General features: G+C 44.0%; 1 protein-coding gene across 1 annotated transcript in view; it reads right to left on the bottom strand.

The window, feature by feature from the left end:
• The window catches only part of LYPD6 (LY6/PLAUR domain containing 6), a 31,845-nt gene extending 14,236 nt beyond the window's left edge, over nt 1-17,609 (bottom strand). The window contains exon 1 of the mRNA XM_017823717.1: nt 17,348-17,609. The gene's annotated coding sequence lies outside the window, so the exon portion shown is untranslated. The remainder of the gene's footprint in view (nt 1-17,347) is intronic.
• Nucleotides 17,610-18,268: the final 659 nt, after the last annotated feature.

Below are 18,268 nucleotides of genomic sequence, written 5' to 3'. Positions count from 1 at the left end.
TTCAAAATCCAGCTTCTCCCCACGTGCCATTTAGAGGCTTTTCCTTGCAGTTTTTCCCTGGGAATGGTTAAATGTGTCTCCTCATAACTTGAGACATAGTGAAGCACATCCAGCTTGGATCTAAAGAACCTCTTGGAGAAGGGCTTCGCTGCCTCTCCTCAATTACAGTAAGCAAGAGTAATTAAACAATCAAACACAATTAGTGCACAAATTACTCCCAGAAATCTAATCGCCTTGCTGCTAATTACCAAGCCTGGAGTTCATTGAGCTAAAAGCCCACGTCCTGGGCAAGTGAAGGGGGAGACAATATGTTCCCTCTCACACTGCCTTCCCTCGGGTGCAATTTAATCTTTACCAGGATGTGATTCCAAGATTATTTTACCAGCAGCATGTTGCTTCTGTTTCCAACCTGAAATACTTCTCTTTCCAACCTGAAATACTTCTATTTTCAGTAGCAAAACTTTTCTTAGGTCTCAAAGATCTCTTCATCTTTTAATGAGTTGGGGTAAAATGTCACTTCTGTTCACGTGTCCTTGGGATAGTTCGGCTTCAGATAAACACAAAGAAGGGATGGAACAGATATTTCACCTGAGTAGTTCAGATAAGTCATATTTGGCATAAATTAAGGGGAAAATCAGCCAGGGCATGATGTTCATATGAGAAAATAGAATTTCTGCAAATTAATTGTCCAGCTGAGGAGATATTAAAAGTTAGGCATAATTCTTTCCCATTTTACTCCATAAAGAACACACAGTGGTGCAGGTACACCACTATTTTTCTTTTTAAATTACACAGGAGATTCAAACCCCTGAGCATAAACACTTCAGAATCAGAAGAAATGGATGATCCAAGAAATCATGTCAAGACCTATCCCCCGGGATTTTGCATGGTATGTGATAGAGGCAGCAGGGGTAGCAATCTCTGGACTCAGTGGGATGCAGAAGATCAGGATTTGGCTCAGTTTGGGAATTTTGGAAGGCAGGAACCACCCCTCCTGTGTCCCACAGCACAGGGAGCCCTTAGACAGCCCGGCTCCACACAGCCAGAGGGGAAGGAAACCATGCGTGAGCACAGAAATCCCGGGATTTTCCTGCTAATAAGAAGCCAAAAGCCCCAATCATTGAGTTCCTTTGGAGAAGGGGGGTTAAATAATTTCCTAAATAAACATTTAAGTTCACAGGGGCAACCAGAGGGGCTCCTCTTCCCGAGACAGGGATGTTATCCCTGTGGATCCCATGGTTCCTACAGTTCCTTTCTGCTCCCAGTGAAAATCTTGGAGCAAAGGAGGAAGGGGACACCCAGGGAAGGACATTTCAGGACAGGGAGGCTGTGACTGATGGTCCAGGGGTGGTGGCCCCACCATGAGCAGAGGGCAAGGTGGTGATGCTCTCCCAGGAAAAAGTAAAATGAGGTCCAAGATCCTGAGCATTAAAGGTAAATTTTGGTGAAGCTCAATTGGGATCATCACAGACCACCTTTCCTACTTTCATTTAAACCAAACAGCAAGACCATTCAAATAACTAGGAAAAAGGGAAAGAATTTCAGTGTGTTACCAAATAAAATAGTGAAAGAGATGCCAAAGAGAAGTGAAATCAAACAAAACAGGAGAACATGTCCCATGTTTATGATCAGAGGGCTGGAAAGTGATCTGATCTGCAACCAAGACATGAAACTTCTCAAGAAAATACTTTTCTAGTCTATGTTCCACTTGGCATATACATATAAACAGCATTTTGAGAGGAATGAGATGATCCTGCTGAGTTTTTAAGGATGTATTTTTATTACCTCCAGAAATTTGAGACAACCTCGAGACCAGGAGGATCTTCAGCACAAACTCAGTATTTTTAAAGGCTCAAAGGAGCAACTGCTGAGTCTGAGGTCATCCTGGGTAAACTCACAGAGCAGTTTATTTGTCCTACAGAAAGAAGTATTTTGAGTGGTAAAAAAAAATCGCAAGGTGAATTAAAATTAGAATTAAATCAGTTATTCGATGCAGGATGAAGCACTTTGTCCATCTGGAAATTGTAACGGCATCAACAAGAGGGGGTGACTTCCTGCACAAGGGGAAAGAATTTTCTGTAGGAAGGCACCTTAAGTGCAGCTCAACTTCCCAGGATATGGATGGATGGATAAAAATTGTGGATGTTGGGGAAAAAGAGGTCTCCAAACAAACCCCTTGTTTGCCAAGGAGCAGGATTCCGGCTCTGGCTGTGAAAGGAGACTGTTACACAGAGTAATTGGGGAGAGACCAAAGCACAGCCCCAAAGCACCGAACCCTTGTGATTACAAAAACGAGTTCTACCCAATTAACCAGGCATGCCCGGGCCAAATTAAAACCCAGCTTAGTGACATCTCCAAATCTAATTGGTGAAAAGGGCGCCTCCAAATGAAAATACTTACTTTTTCCCCCCCCCCACCGCCTTCCTCCAAGTCTAGGTTCAACATTTTTGTCCCAGAAGTATTGACAAGAAACTTCTTGATGAGAGGCCATCGAGGACGTTAAAGGCCGAGCGAGTCGTCGTGCAACAAACTGTGCTTTAATAAAACCATACATCAATCTGCACCATTGTGTCCTGGCTCTCCTGATGCCTCCCCCACCCTCTCTCCAGAGGGATTTGTGACAGTTCTTCTGGGACATCACCCCACACATTTGACATGCTAGATTAGGCACCGAGTCACAAACCGCTCGGCGTCCACCCCAAGCCAGCTTTGTACGACTTCAGACATCAGCCCTGGCAACATCAGCTTGTGGAAATGAGATTTTCTTGCCGTGAACTGATTCAAAATTTGAGCTTTTTCCCCCCATTGAAGAGTGTTTTGTCACCAAAACCAACATAAAATTGGTTGGGCCGTTATTACTCCTTGAAACGGGAAAGATATTAATGAGCTTCCTTGTTTTGTCTGCTCCGTTGTAATGCTGTGTTTTTTCCCCCAAACAATTTAATACTTGCATGTAGCAGTTAATGAACACCAGGAGGGTTTTTTCCAGCCCTGGCCACGCAGAGATGAGGCTGCAGAAAGGCTCTGTTCCCCTGGCAGTTCACCCAGAGTTCATCCTATTTTTCATTTCCCGACCCGCCCGTGAATTCCCGTTGGCACGAGGCATCAAAAACCCAGGGAGAGGACATGGAGGAGGACAACACTTTTGCTCCTTTCCAAAGGGCACATCTCCAACCAGGCTGGAGGAGACACCGCAGGGATGTCGGCATTAACCCCCAGGGAAATAACCGGGAATTGGGAATGGACTGACTATTCCCAGCTATTCCCTTTTGGCACCTACTTAAATTTTAATGACCAACGACCCAACCCTGGCACAACCACCCTTTGGATAAGTATCTCAATCTCGTTTTTCTCTTGGTAGAATAAAGTAGTTTGTGTTTGTCTGTGCCCACATGGAGCAGAGTCAGAGGTGGCTCCCAAAACCAGTTTTCTACATCAAAACAAATCAGACTTTCTCTTGCTCTATTTGATTATTTCTATTGCCACCCTTTGCTCCTGTAACAGACTTTGTCATAAGTCTCTTTGCAGAAATTGCCATAATTAGTTGCTTTAAAACGGTAAAATTCACCTGATTTGGTATTTTCTATCCTGTGATACCAAAATTTAAATACTTTCCTCAAAAAGCTTTACTCAAATTGATGCCGCTGCTGTCCCTCTGCTTTTAATGCATATTTTATTTGGTATCAACAGTAGAAAAGCTATGTATCATTAAATAAACCCAAATGAGAACTGACCAATTAGTGTTCTTTCAGCTGTCTGTTAATCCACAGAGTAAACAACTCTGTAACTCATTAAGATTTTCATTAGTTTTTCCAGAAAAACAAACCTCTGCATAACCCAAAACAAACAACGCTCCCTCTGCTCCATATGATTTTCCAGTGTTATTTCAATTCAATGGCCAGTTAATTGCCACTTGTCCTCCTAGAAAAAGCCATTTAATTCCTTTGTTTTTCCGACTTGTTGGTAAAAAAAAAAAGGTCTAATTAAAAGAAAATTATCATCTCCACCGTGATGGGAAGCTGTAAAACACCATCCTCAATTTTGGTCACTGCTCCTGTGGTGGTTTCAAGCTTCCAGCTGATGGGTCTCAGTGGATACTCCTGAGGTGAAGACCTCGCTCTGCTCCCTGGTTTTTATCCATCCATCCATATCCTGGGAAGCTGAGTTGCACTTAAGGTGCCTTCCTACAGAAAATTCTTTCCTCTTGTGCAGAAAGTCACCCCCTCTTGTTGATGCCATTACAATTTCCAGATGGACAAAGTGCTCACCCTGCACCTAATAACTGAATTAATTCTAATTTTAATTCATCTTTCTGAAGCCAAAATGAACAACTTCGCTGTTCCAACTTCAGTTTGGAGGGAGATGCTTATACAGTGAATTAAGAGCAGACAGAAAACTGCAGGAATAAAATGGAAATATATTCATTCCCCCCAGCATCAGTTCCCTTGTGCATTTAATTTTCCACACAAACTCTGCACTCCCCCTACATTTCACCTGTGGTTAATCAACCCCTCCTCAATTTTACTGTATATATATCACATAAACAAGGGCAGGGGCATAACACAATATTGTAATTAAAATTATGCTGTTATATTCCACAGTTAGAAAGGAAAACACTCCCATGATCGTTCATTGTCATGAAGCTGATGCATAAATTTATGTGCTAATTTTTAAGAGCAGTGAATACATAATCAAATAAGTATTTATTTAATAAATAAAATAAATTAAGATACTGAACAGGGGTAAATATGTGCACTGGAATCAGTACAAGCACAAACCCAGGCTCTCATCCTGCTGGATTTCTCCCCAAAACAAATCCAACCATTTGTAAGGAATATCAGAAAAGGAATTTTTGTTGTTGATTTTCCTGTTGTTTGGGGTTTTTTTTTTAGTTCTCTTTTGTGTTTTTTTTTTTATTTCTTTTTCTTTCAATTGTTACTTTAACCCACCAGAAAGAATTCCCTGGAGCTCATCACTTGTTTGCTGTGTCTATTCATGGTGAGCTGCAAACAACAACAGTGCCCAAGGATAGAAAAAGTGAATCTCCCTGAAACTGTGGTTCCTGGCTAACTGATACTTTTCCAAAATAACAAACTTTTACTCATATGTTCATTTTGTCTCATGGCAGAAATAATGAGGACATGAATAAAGTTATCTTGAAGTGTTTGCCTCCAGTATTCAATATATGATACATTTCTTCTATTACTGAACCCATTTTATGTTTCATACATTCAGCACTGAAAAATCCCCCCTGTAATGATGGAATCACAGAATTACTGGGATTGGAAGGGACCTTAAAGCCCATCCAGTGTCACCCATTGCCATGGGCATGGACACCTTCCACTAGCTCAGCTTGCTCCAACCTGGCCTTGGACACTCCCAGGGATCCAGGGGCAGCCACAGCTTCTCTGGGCAACCTGGGCCAGGGCCTCACCACCCACACAGCCAAGAATTCCTTCCAATATCCCGTCTCTCCCTGCCCTCTGGCAGTGGGAAGCCATTCCCTGTGTCCTGTCCCTCCATCCCTTGTCCCAGGTCCCTCTCCAGTTCTCCTGGAGCCCCTTCATGCCCTGGAAGCTCCACCTCTCTCTACACTTCACCCTGTAACAGAATGAGGAAAACACAGAAGCATTTTCTGGCTCATGAATTAAACCCTAACACCTTCTTGGTATTAAACTTTAAATAAAAAAAAAAATTAAATGTTTCCCTCCATCCTGGCTCATCTGCAGTGGAGGAGGTGTGACCTCTTTGGTGCCAAGCCTTGCTGGGGCAGGTTCCCACACGGGATGGTCAGGCCTTCCACTCCCTCAGCCCCCCTTTGCCCTCACCTGTAACCAGCCCCACACCCTGCTGCCTCCTCCATTTGCCCCAACACCTTTCCTAACTCCTTCCATCCCCACCATTCCATGCCCTGGAATCTCTGCCACCGACCGTTTCAGTCAGTTGAGATGCTTTAATACCACGAGTTCACCAGATGGCAAATATTATATAGGACATTAAATGAAACATTCAGTCTCAGTAACTGGGAGGTCCTGCTGCTCCATCTGATCCATCAAACCTCCTGGAGACTCCTCTGCTCCTTCACTTATCTCTTCATCTGCTCTGCCTCTTGCAAGATCCAAATGCCTCATCATCTTGGCATCAGAAAGTCCACTTTCCCAAGGTACAGAGTGTTTGTGGAGCATCATCAGTAATTCCAGTGTCTGCCAGCTCAGAGATGTTATCTCCAGCACGGCTGGAGAATACCTCAAAATCATGCTCCAACTCATCAGCCTCCAACACTCACCCACAGACAAAGTCTTCAAAATGGGCCCCCTCCAATTTAACCAGTTGCTTAATTTTCACCCGTGAATCATCTGGAATTCCACAGGCCACGATATATAACTTTCATTATGTCCCCACTGACATTTTCACTGCTGAAAGATGGTGATTTACTGGTTTTCAGGAGATCTGATCTCCACTCTCAGTCCTGCCCCCAGCTGGGTGAGGAATCCACGTCTGATCCCCGAGATGTGGATCTGACTGGAAAATAAACAGCTTTTCACCCACTAATTTCTCTAAAATTGGCCTTTTCTGACAATTACTTCAGTGCTGACAGTAAACACAGACCACTGTAGATAATGACCCTCTGAGGGCACCTCTTCCTCCAACCTTGGGAGAAAAGAGGCTTCTAGAAAAGACACTCCCCAACCAGAGCCACAACTCTACTGTTTTTACCACACCAAACACAACAGAAATATTTAAGACAAAATAAACCCATTTTCTTGAAAACATCTGAACTGAAGCTTTGCCCAGTTTTGCTTTCCAGCTTAAGCACTGGGTCAACATCACTATATTTCTTTTTTTTTTTTCTCTAGCAAAGGACTCCCTAATAATTGAGAAACCACCCCGAAAAGGCTGGAAGCTCCTTTGCATTATCATAAGGGTCAAGATATTCTTGAGAGCACAATCAAGTCAGCCCACAACATTGTATGAAAAAACAAACAAACAAAAACCCAAAACAAAAACCCAAAACAAAAACCCAAAACAAAAACCCAAAACAAAAACCCAAAACAAAAACCCAAAACAAAAACCCAAAACAAAAAAAAAAGCCAAACAAAACAAACAAACACAAACAAACAGAAAAGCAACAAAAAAGGGCAAAACAAAAAGCCAAACAAAAAAACCCACCAAAAATAAAATTAAATCACTCTAGAATAAAATATGACAGAATTTTACTCCATAAAGCCAACAGACTAACTAGGAAATGGGCTGGAAATTCAAAAATCTTCCTGGTCCAAAGGATACATGAGAACAAGTCTGATAAAAGGAATTCTACATTGCCTTCCGTGCCACGATTTTAATTAATTTATCTTTTATATGTCATTGAGACCTCATGAAAAAATAAACCAAGGTTCTTTTGTTATCATGGAATAAGGTTCTTCTATTATATGGAATGATTGACTTTCCAAGAAAATTGTAGATAAAACATAAATTACTTGACAGTATCTGTGACCACCCCCTCCATGCTCACCAACAGACACATTTGGGCACTGAAACACTGATTTAATTCCATAATGTCCAATTATGCCACGAGTCACTGGCTGTACAACCTGCTTAAATTCAGGTTGGGTTCCAACTAAAGAAAAATGGCATTTCTGTTCTCTTTGCAAGTAAAACACGCACTGGCTGGAAATAACTCAAATTAACAATGCAAGAAAGACATTTAAAAAAGGAATTACAGCCCTGGGGAGGTTTCTGTGAGCTCTGGGCACTGATCACTCCCACCCAGCTCATGAGGGAGGGCAACTCTGGAGATATCTTGGAATGAAGGCACAGTGTTGGCACATTCCAGGGTGTCATTGCTGGCTGCAATTATTACCTATTATAATATTATAATTTATTATTAGATATAATCATGTATTATTATAATTATTCTCTATTATAATATTATAATTCATTTTGAATCATAGAATGGGTTGGGTTGGAAGAGACCTTAAAGCCCATCCAGTTCCACCACAGGCAGGGACACCTTCCACTCTCCCAGGCTGCTCAGAGTTCAATCCAACCTGGCCTTGGACACTTCCAGGGATCCAGGGGCAGCCACAGCTTCTCTGGGCAACCTGTGCCAGGGCCTCATCACCCTCACAGCCAAGAATTCCATCCCAATATCTACTTTAACCCTACTCTTTCTCAGTTTAAAGCCAGAACTTGTGGACTCTTCATCCCTGGAAGTGTCCAAGGCCAGGTTGGACGGGGCTTGGAGCAACCTGGGCTGGTGGAAGATGTCCCTGTTCATGGCAGGGGGTGAATGAGTTGAGCTTTAAGGTCCCTTCCAACCCAAACTATTCTGATTCTCCGACAATTCCATGAATTCCTGGTAGAAGTTCAGGCTGGAAAATGTGCAGTTATCTCCATGATTACACCCTGAATGTTCCTCTCAGCAGAAGTCAGCAGGGTTTCCTTATATATTTAAGTGTCAAGCCTTACTGACTCCAAAAGCACATGGAAACCAGAAATTCCCAGGAGAAGACACTTTATCTGCTCTGTTTTCCTCTGGAATTCTGGGGCTCAGTGCTATGGCATTTAAGTGAGCAGAAAACCTTCCACTGACTTCAAACACCACTTCCATAGGGATGTTGTGGGAATGAGCAGTGAGATCACACAGAATCCCAGAATATCCTGAGCTGGAAGGGACCCACAAGGATCATCCAGTCCAACCCTGCACAGGACAGACCCAAGAGTCCCACCCTGTGCCCCAGGGGATCATCCAAACCCTCCTGGAGCTCTGGCAGCCTTGGGGCCGTGCCCACTGCCCTGGGGAGCCTGAGCAGTGCCCAACCACCCTGTGAGGGAAGAACCTTTTCTTGGGATCCAACCTGACCCCGCCCTGGCACAGCTCCAGCCATTCCCTGGGTGCTGTCCCTGGTCCCCCAGAGCAGAGCTCAGTCCTGCCCCTCCTGAGGAAGCTGTAGATGAGCATCCTCCTGCAAGGGCTGAGCAAACACCCTGCCCAGAGCTGTGGGTGCCACCCAAACCTGGCACCTCCTACCACCAGTGTAGCTTTACAGATGAGCTCACAGTTGCAGCCACAGCTCCAAACGCCACAATTCCTAAATCACAGTAAAATTCATTTCCTCATCCCCCAACTCACCCCAGCACCACCCTGGCACCTCACACCCCCAGGAAACCACCCCTCTCTGACACAGCAGTATGAAAATAAACCCTCCCAAAACAAGAAGGGCTTTTAAAAATGTACCTTTTTGTGGAGCACAGGTAACCCAAGAGGTCCAGGCCTGCTGAGATGAGCGGGATAAGGAGAGCAGTAACCAAGCCTCCCAAACCAAGCAACAGGATCTCTCTGAGCTCCTTATAAAGTTATACAGCAGCGTGAGAAGCAGCAGGAATTAATTAGAAGGCAGGTCCCCACCTCTGATCAGGTGTCTGCTCTTTCTGTTACAGCTTTGTTTACAAGGAGGACGGGCACCACACCTGACTCCTCCAGAACCAGCAGACAAAAAGTGTTATTTGAGGTAAAAATTACAGAGAAAAGAGGGGAAAAATAACAAGTAGAAGTCTGTACAGTTTGGTCTTATATTTTCAACCTGTGCAATAGAATTAACAGGAAAGCAGGAAAGGTCTCATCCCAAGCAAGTGATTTCTTTCTTCCAGACTCACCCATTATAAACCCTAAAACTTTGCCCAATAGTCATGAAAACTGTTTGCCTCAGAAAACCAAATCATCAGTGGTTTAAGTCTTTGCTTCCCGCTCTTTCAGTAAAGAGTAATTAAAAAAACAAAGTAAAAAAAAAATAAAATAAAATAATAAAATAAAACTTTACACCAAAAGCAAAGTAACTGAAACTCTTGCAGGCTAAACAGGCTGGGACAGCTGAGGGTGTTCACCTGGAGAAGGATCCAGGAAGACCTGAGAGCCCCTTCCACTGCCTAAAGGGGCTCCAGGAGAGCTGGAGAGGGACTGGGGACAAGGCATGGAGGGACAGGACACAGGGAATGGCTTCCCACTGCCAGAGGGCAGGGAGAGATGGGATATTGGGAAGGAATTCCTGGCTGGGAGGGTGGGGAGGCCCTGGCACAGGTTGCCCAGAGAAGCTGTGGCTGCCCCTGGATCCCTGGAAGTGTCCAAGGCCAGGTTGGAGCAACCTGGGCTGGTGGAAGGTGTCCCTGCCTATGGCAGGGGGTAGAATGAGATGGGATTTAAAGTCCCTTCCAACCCAAACCATTCCATGGTCTGTGATAAATCACCTCATGTTCTCACCTGCCCGCACAGATTTAGGATTTTTTAAGTGTGACTGGAAACATTCAACCCTCTTGACCCCAATTCTGCCCTAAAGCAGCAGATCCTATCCAAAGTGAAGGGGCATCACGGATTTTTCAGCCACAGAAGGAGACAGGGCAGGTCCCCATCCCCATAGAACACCCCATAACTTCCCCCCTCGGGCTTGCTCATCGTCTGGTATCCAGAGAACAGCTCAGAAAAATTCATCTTTCTTCTTGAAGTAGAAGAGAAGAAATCAAAAATGTGCTGTACAACCTTCTCTTGTCGTGACAGACCTGCTCAGATACCTCACATTTTGATTTATTATCGGGGGGGCTGGTTCCTGGAGCTCCAAACCCTGCTGCTGTGCCAGAGATATGATGTCATGTAACTGCATTTCTGACTCCCTGCCAGCTGGAGCAGTGATATTAAAAGAAGCCAAAATGAGCTTCCTGTGCTAAACTGGGAACAAAAGAGCATTTTTTCATCACTACCCTGAGGGTTAATAGGAATCTGTATGTCCAACTCTAGGCATAGTTACCATCTTATCACACTCTCAGCTCCTCCAGGCACTGAACAAAATACACTTTTTGTGGGCTCTTACGTGATGGGTTTATATTTAAATCAGGGACAGACACACAGACACTTCAGAACAACAGCAGGATCAAGCCTCCGGCTCAGATCTGCCCACCACAGACATTCCCAACAAGGAATGTCCTCATTTCCCAAATGTGGAGCACATGGAAGAGATGGAAGACAAAACCTCAAACAACAGTTTGGAGGCAGAGGAGTTACTGTTTGTTTGGAATTACAAGAAATCATTTGGATCTTGGTTTAACACCACTGCCAACCAGTCCTGAGAGCCGGAGACACCAAGGAGGTTTAACCAAATCAAACCAAGAGTACAATTATGGGTCAGATTAAGAGAGAATCTGACATTTAGATGTTACAACTCACAGCAAGGCTTGGTTTTAACAGCACTTCACCTGCACTAGTGCACCCTGTTGTCAGAGGATGGTTTGGGTTGGAAGGGACTTTAAATCCCATCTCATCCCACCCCCTGCCATGGGCAGGGACACCTTCCACTAGCCCAGCTTGCTCCAAGCCCCGTCCAACCTGGACTTGGGCACATCCAGGGGCAGCCACAGCTTCTCTGGGCAACCTGGGCCAGGGCCTCTCCATCCTCCCAGCCAGGAATTCCTTCCCAATATCCCATCTATCCCTGCCCTCTGGCAGTGGGAAGCCATTCCCTCTGTCCTGTCCCTCCATGCCTTGTCCCCAGTCCCTCTCCAGCTCTCCTGGAGCCCCTTTAGGCCCTGGAAGGAGCTCTCAGGTCCCCCTGGAGCCTTCTCTTCTCCAGGTGACCCCCCCCAGCTCTCCCAGCCTGGCTCCAGAGCAGAGGGGCTCCAGCCCTGGGAGCATCTCCATGGCCTCCTCTGGACTCTCTCCAGCAGCTCCACGTCCTCCTGATGTTGTTCCCCAGAGCTGGAGGCAGCTCTGCAGGGGGGTCTCACCTGAGCAGGGCACAGTCACTGCCCAACTGATGACCCAAGTTACCACCCTACTGTCCCTGAGCACTGGCCAGGGAAGATGCCCCCCATGAAGGACTGGGCTCAGGTTTGTCACACACAGCCTGAGCTGGGCTCTCCACCACCAGCAAACCAGGGACAAAGGCCTGGTGATGGTGGTGCTTCCTTCAAGCAGCCTCAGTGCCTCATTTCACGTGTCAGAGGACCAAAAAATTCCAAATGAGACAGAAAGTTCTGTGTTATACAGTCAAGTGTCACGTTCTGCAAGGTGTGTCCATGGGGCAGGACATTTTTAGTGCTTCAGAGGCACCTGGCTGCTTCTCCAGCCACCCAGACAATCAGGGATGGACCACAAGTGTTCCATGAGTTCAACAGGATGGACCTACACGCCAGGAGATGAGACAACCAAGGACTGACAAAGTATTTACACCTCTTGGAGCTACAAGGAGACTTATTGCCCCACTGGAGACCACAGAGAGAGCTTCACTCCTGAAGGATAAACCAATCTGAGTGGAACTCTTGTGACACACAGTGCCCTGAAAAATGCCAAGTTAACCGACCCAGAGCTGTAGGTATTTGGGACTTCAAAAGAACAAGCTGATATTAAAGTCTTACTTGAAACACTTGGGAATAATGGGAAAAATCCAACAGCGCTCAGACAGATCCAGGACTGCTGCTCCAGACCTGTCAGATGCTGCTGACAGCTGCTGGAAGCACATGGAATCTTTTCAAGACAGATCACCTCGAAAGTAATCCTCCCTCAAGAAAGCTGATGATACCCAACAAGCATAAAGCTTTTCCACACTTATGTGGGAAGAAGAGGACTGTGAGGAAAAAACTGCTTGGAAAAGCAGTCATACAGAACGAATGACAGAGTGGTTTAGGTTGGAAGGGACCTTAAAGATCATTTAGTTCCAACCTCCCCTCCATGGATGCTGATCAGACAGAAAAAGTGAGAGAAGACAAATATCACTGTACACACTGATCAGGTATTTTAGACCAAAACTCAAGCCAATGGCCTTGGAAGTGCTCTCCATTCGTGAAGATGCTGGATGCAAGGTAGCAGGCAGGAATGGGACCAGCCTCAGGAATGAGACCTCCCCTGCCAAACTCTCACTGGCACCACAAATGCCAGAGGGAATTCAGATGTCCAGTGCACACATCATTTTTCTGTCACCTGGGTCTGTCTGAGAGCTTGTGAAATAAAAGGGTCTTTCCTGCCTTTCACTGAAAGTTCCTATATACTTAAAAAATTCAGCAGATAATGTGAGTTCTAAACACATCACCAGAACTTGCCTTGTTGGGTAACAAGAGCTCATTTCCTCTCTTGACTTGGGGCCAACAGTTCGTGGGGAAGATGTGCTGGTGTCCACGGAATTCCGTGTGGCTCCCAACATATTTATTCCAAGGCATTTTTCCCTTCACAAAGAGACACTGAAGTGTTGCTGCAAGACTTAAAAAAACCCCTTCCCACAAAGGTTTTATGTGCTACATCTTCCCATAACACGTCCCATGAATGGATATTGGATACAAACCTGTTAAATACACAACAAGTCTCGAGCTGAGTCAGAATTATCACAGCAACAAGTGTCTCCACGACAAAGCTGTGGTTATAATGTTGGTCCTGCTTTTGGAACCTCAGTCTAATTTTCATTCTCTGCAATCAGACAGTTCCTCCATGTTTATTTTGACTGCCAAGCCAGGAAAAAGAAAACCCCCCTCACAGCACAGGGATTAAAACGTGACAGACAGCCAGGGCTGCACACCTTGCACAGGAACAATTTGGTGCACGGTCCAAAGCACCCAACCTGTACTAATCACCTTGAGCTCATTAATTTACAAAGCTCTGGCCCAACTCTAGGGGCTGGCAGATGATCAAGCTCTTAGTGGATGTGATTCAAACTAATCCACTAAAAGGCATTTAAGAGCCAGCGAGGAAATCAGGACTTTTCAATTATTAGAAGTGCTGAAAAGTTTTACTGGCAGCAGACTTTCAAGGTGAGGGGAGAAACCTCAATTCCCACCACCACTGGGTCGCTCAATGGTTCCTCCAGACCCATCAGTGGCATTTCAACAGGCTGGACATGAAGGCAGAGGCTGGGAAATTAGGGAACACACACTGGGAACATCCTCCAACTACCTCAGTTAAGGGAACACTGCAATTTGTATCAGCACCTCGTTAGACACCAAAAATCCCAACCCAAAAAGACCACCAAACCAAAAAATACCCTCACCAAACTTGATAGAAAAAGAAAGAAAAAATCTTTCAGGTGCCCCAATAATGGGGAAAAAATTGAATTACAAACAAGGATAAGACACAAAGTTGTAAGAAAGCAGCTTCCTCAGAACTGGGGCTCAAGGTCTGAATTGTGGGGAATTTGCTGTTAAAACTGGGTCAGACTCAAGGATTTTTTGTTTTACCAGTTCCCCAAAACCAGGGGGCTTGTTGTCTGAACACCAAACTCTATTCCCAAATGAAAGAAACATTCTAGTGTATATAAAATTCTACCTTTGCTAAACAAGCAAATCCAAATTCATTTAACAAATGGTTCAACTCTTGGTTGCCTCAACTGAAATGTGCTCAGTAAAACAGTTCCTCATGAGAACGACACAAAAAACCACGAGAAAGCCTTTTTCCTTTTTGCCACTTGAATATCAGATCTAAAATCCAGTTATACCAAAGCAGAAGCTGTTTAAAATGCCTTTTATGGGGGGAAAGGTAAGAAAATAATTGCATTTATTTTTAGAACCCCACAAAACTGCTTTGTACTCTGTTATATGTTGAAGCAGTGTAGGCTTGGTACTTACAAGCTAAACTCTTGTTGAAAACCACTTAATAGCAAGGAAACTCTCATTCTTACAAAGTAGTTTGTCTGATGCTGACAAAATGGCTTTAAAATCTTTTCAACCCTTGAAGACCAACTAACAAATATATAGATCTATATCTTTATGTACATATTTTATACACTTTAAAATAGATATTTTATATATATTTATATAGGGGTTTTTATATATATATATGGATGCACACACTCATCATTCAGCAGAGACAGGAGGTAAAACAAGGACAACAAGGACACTTAATCTTTTCCTGGGAGTCAATAACATTTTCACTCCCCTCAAACCCCTTCTTGTTGACTCCCTCGGACGCTCAAAACCACCACAATTGTCGCCCACCAAATAAACATTTTGGAATCCCTGGAAAACTGCCCGAAGCCACCACCTCTATCCCAAGGACACAGGTTGAAGTTGGCTCCAAAGGGCGTCTCCCAACCCTTCACTCACCCGTTCCTCCAACGCCGCTCGACGCCGTGGCCGGAGCCGCCGCTCCAGCCCCTCGGATCTCGCTGACAAGGAGCCTCTCTGAGGGCTGGAAGCTCCTTAAGAGCATGAACACATCTCAAGAGATGTATTAACTCTTAATATCTGCAGACTGGCATCTGCTTCCTCGGCAGTTTAGCCCCAAATGTTTGTCTGGGAAGACAAACCGAGTGGGATTTCTACGAAATCCAGCCCTGCGCTGGTTTAGCTTTAGAATCCTGTCCTGCTAACACAAGAATCCCAGGAAAACAAACTGCCTTGGCTAAATATTTATGGTCTGACTTGTTAACATCCACAGAAAAGTCTGGCTGCTAATGACATCCACGAAAACAAAGAGCTCCATAGAGGTAATAAATATAAAATATACAAAAAACCAACTTAAACTCCATTAACTTAAACTCCATTAACTATTTAAACGTACACAATAAAAGAATAAGCCAAATTGGTCATGAAAATACATTCGTGCTCATGTTAAAACTGTGTTTATTTGCCTTGTTCATGACAATTCAAAGGCTCTGTTTTATTTCATGTATTTGGACCTAATCAGATTCACGTGAGGACACTCAAATATCACGAGATGGGTATTTATACAAAAATACAAATCAAGTCTAAACCAACTGCAAGTGGACGTCACAACTATGAAAACAGTCAATTTGGGATGAGATTAAACTGCTGCTCCTTGGGACTGTGGTCAGTGAAAGCCCACGAGACCGTCTGACTTGAGCAACAGAGCGATAACTTAAGATGCTAAAATTTTATCAAGGGCTTCCATTCTTCTGCAGACAAGAGCTATTGTTTGCCCTTACATCAGTGCTGTTTGGGGGAACTGGTCATCCACACATCTGCCCAAATTAGTTTTGATTCAATTATTCAGAAATCACATCTGAGAAGGAACCCGCTGGAATTTACTTCGCTCGTTCCAAAATCACGCACGTGGACGCGAAACAAGGAATTAAAATCTGCAGGAGGAAGTTGGAGCTGGCAAAGAGAAATCCAGCGGTTCAAGTGAAAAATATTCTGGATTGATTGTCCTTCTCCTTCCTAACAACCTTATTTTCAAGTGACTTTATGGCATATCTTTACCTCGTCTTCCAGGGCACAACAGTAGACGCACTTTATTTACTTTAATAATCCATCCTACAGCTGATTAAACTCCAGAAATGAGCAGGTCAGGCCTCTCCCTCCATCAGCCAGACCAAAAAAATTCCTGATTTCTGTAATGGGAGCACGAATCTCGTGGCACAGAAGGACAATGAGCTGCAATCACCGCGGTCCAAGTGCTGGAAAACAGCACGGACTCACACTGAGACGTGATTCCATCTGAAAATCTCTTCATGGATAAAGGAACAGTAACAGTGAAAGGGAACAGGGACTGGAGTTAGTGATTTCCAAGTATTTAGGGAGGAGAATGTAATTAATTAATAAAAAATAAATAGACACTAAGAGAGCAATGGTTCATAATATTTTCTGAAAAAAGATATTTTTGAGGATTTTTTTTTTTTTAAATTGCCCTTGGGCACTTCACAGCCAGATCTAATAAGCTCAAAATCAGACAAGATTCTAATTCAGCCTTCAGCATTTCTGGATACAAAACACCAGGAAAACACCCTGTTTGCCCTAATTCCAGCTTCCCAGAGTCATTTTACTCACTGCACCATAACTAATTCCTGAATCTGAATAATTCGATCTGATAATCAATTTACACACTTTTCTTTCTGGCAGCACATGGAAACACCCTCCACAGCCCAAACCCCGGGAATTTTGCAACCTGCCCGGTGCTGAAATGTTTCCATGCCCGTTTTGCCAGGCAAATACCTTCTGTATCCACAGGGATCATCCCACTGGGAGCCAGTCACCTGCCTGCAAGTCATAATTGGTCTGCACCCCAGCTAAGGAGATGAAAGCAGAGACACACAAAAGCAGAGGGGTTGACTGATATGAAGTAATTGCAGGCACAATTTGATGACAGTAATTTATGTAATTCTACGAAAGGCACTCGTGGAGGAAGACAATTAAAAGGCAGATGAACCGCTCAGAATTTAAATAGAATGCACGAATTCTATATACTCATAAATAGTTTGTATAAATGAGACACGTAAAAGGGTAAAAGATATAATAAATTTTAATTATAATCGAGTTAATTCCTCCCATTAATTCCTGTCATTTTTAGCATATATAGGATATTCAACTATTTATATCAATTTTTAAAAATATTTATATAAAACTAGGCAAAGCTTACTCAGAAACACACCCCGATGGAGGAGCAGATGGGATGTTTTATGTCCTCACCCAAAGCACTTCCCAATCTTTAACTTTGAGGCTCCCAGGGAGGATTTTCCAAGTATTCCAGCAAAGCCAAGTCCCGGCACGAGGCGCAGCTCCCGCCGTGCATCTGCAGCGTCCCTCGGGAGAGAGCCCCAGTCTTAATGCCCTGGCACTGCTGCCACCCAATAAAGGGGAATATTGTGGATTCAGAGGGAATCATGCACCGCCGGAGAAGGGTCTGAGCCGGGATCACGTAGGCACAAAGCTGGGCAATGCACAAATTGTGACACCATTTATACGGGATTTTTCCCTTTTTTAACCCGTGCCAAGTGATAACTGGGATAAGACACAAGTTTTTTAAGAGAGCAGCTTCCTCAGAACTGGGTCTCCTCGGAGCCAGGCACATTGTGGGGAATTTGTTGTTAAAACTGGGTCAGACTCAAGGATTTTTATTTTACCAGCTCCCCAAAACCAGGGGCTTGTTGTCTGAACACCAAACTCTATTCCCAGATTTTAGTGTATATAAAATTCTACCTTTGCTAAGCAGGTAAACCCTAATTCGTTTAACAAGTGGTTCAACTCTTGGTTGCCTCAACTGAAATGTGCTCAGTAAAAGCAGTTCCTCATGAGAACCACACTCTGAGAACAAAAAACAATGACAAAGCCTTTTGCCTTCCTGTCACCTGAATATCAGATCTAAAATCCACTTATACCAAAGTAGAAGCTGTTTAAAATGTCTTTTATCTGGGAAAAAAAAAACCACAAGAAAATAATTGCATTTATTTTAGAACCCCACAAAATCATGGGTTTGTTTGGCATGCAAAATTCAATATTTAAGGAGTTAACAATGATATATTTCCTGTGATGGAGCAGTGCTGCCTGCAGATCTCCATCC

Source organism: Lepidothrix coronata, unplaced genomic scaffold, assembly GCF_001604755.1.
Source record: "Lepidothrix coronata isolate B3197 unplaced genomic scaffold, Lepidothrix_coronata-1.0 Scaffold105, whole genome shotgun sequence".
Taxonomy (NCBI): Eukaryota; Metazoa; Chordata; class Aves; order Passeriformes; family Pipridae; genus Lepidothrix; species Lepidothrix coronata.
The sequence above is the reverse complement of the archived record's forward strand: the minus strand, read 5'-3'. Positions and strand labels throughout refer to the sequence as shown.